This window comes from Arachis ipaensis, chromosome B8 (assembly GCF_059453495.1).
Source record: "Arachis ipaensis isolate K30076 ecotype BB chromosome B8, ASM5945349v1, whole genome shotgun sequence".
Taxonomy (NCBI): Eukaryota; Viridiplantae; Streptophyta; class Magnoliopsida; order Fabales; family Fabaceae; genus Arachis; species Arachis ipaensis.
In genome coordinates this window covers 73,971,745-73,972,948 of record NC_142443.1, presented here as the reverse complement: position 1 = coordinate 73,972,948, position 1,204 = coordinate 73,971,745, and the positions used below count along the sequence as shown (strand labels likewise).

Genomic DNA, 1,204 nt, shown 5'->3' with positions numbered 1-1,204 from the left:
TTGGTTCGGTTTTTTTATCTAAGCCATCCGAACCAAACCAAACCACTTAAAATCGGTTTGGTTTGGTTCGATTTGTTCGATTTTTTTAGTCAATTAAAAAAATACTACCATACTATTTCACAAAGTCATAACATTGAAATCGACAAACACAAATACACAATAGCTAACCAAGTCTTGATCCAATGAAATTTAACGACAAAAAGAATTCAAATACTACAATTAAAGAAAATGGAAGACAAATTGTAGAAACCTTGCTAAATTCTATGGTGACTTGTGAAGAGATGATGCAATAGACCTACTTCTTGCAATTGAAAGAAAGGGAAGATTTTGCTAAACGCTGCTTCTCGGCGGTTGTGGTGTTTACATTGCCAGTGGTTGGGCTGTTGTCCATCTGAAAGAATGAAGTCCATCAGATATAAAAAACTCGCAAGAAAATCTCTATACATAGCAAGGTACCAACTGCAAGCTACTAAAGCTATAAAGGAACAATAACTTGCATTTTTTACCCCATAACTCTGATTTGGTGAGCCAAGACAACTATCTTCCAAACAAAGAAATAAGATAGGAAATGGAAGGAATAGGAATTTAATTAGAATACAGAGAAGGCACTCACCATGAATGAAAGAAGCCCTGTGAGTATGCTGCATTCGTAAATTAGAAAGTTCAGTACAGACCATTAGAAAGCTGTATAGAAAAGTAACCAACATCTAGTCATCTACAACTACTTTCAGATACAGGTTACTTGTGTAAAAGCATATAACCACAATTCAAAAGTTAAATGAATAGATTAAAAAACAAATCACATAATGAAACATCATAACTAAAATCAATCTAACCTTGAAACAGACCACATAGGATTCCAACTTTCAGGATGAATTGCAGGAGCAAGAGCAGCAAAACACAGAAATATTAAATCAAAATCAGTATCTCATAATATTAACTGACTTGTGCTATACCAGATAAAAGAACTTACAATCACTGAACCAGCAATAAAACAACAATAATATATGAATTAATTCAGAAGAAAAGCATGCCGCATAGGTCTTTAGTAGTAGAAACTTCAATAGAAATTAAAAACTATATAACAAGGAACATCAGGCAAAAAGGGTAAACTACCCATAATCCAGAAAGGGTGTTAAGATTTTCACAGTTGCGAAAATGAGCCAGTACCAAGCTCACATAACTGAGGAGCTCTAAAAAGTAG

At 33.8% G+C, this 1,204-nt stretch overlaps 1 long non-coding RNA gene across 1 annotated transcript; it reads right to left on the bottom strand.

Annotated features, from left to right (window-relative positions):
- Positions 1 to 374: 374 nt before the first annotated feature.
- On the bottom strand, positions 375 to 876 carry LOC107612345 (uncharacterized). The gene is made up of 3 exons (XR_001613707.3): positions 837 to 876; positions 614 to 641; positions 375 to 391 (listed from the first exon to the last, which is right to left on the bottom strand). It is a non-coding gene; the product is annotated as an uncharacterized LOC107612345 (long non-coding RNA).
- Between the last annotated feature and the right edge of the window lie 328 nt (positions 877 to 1,204).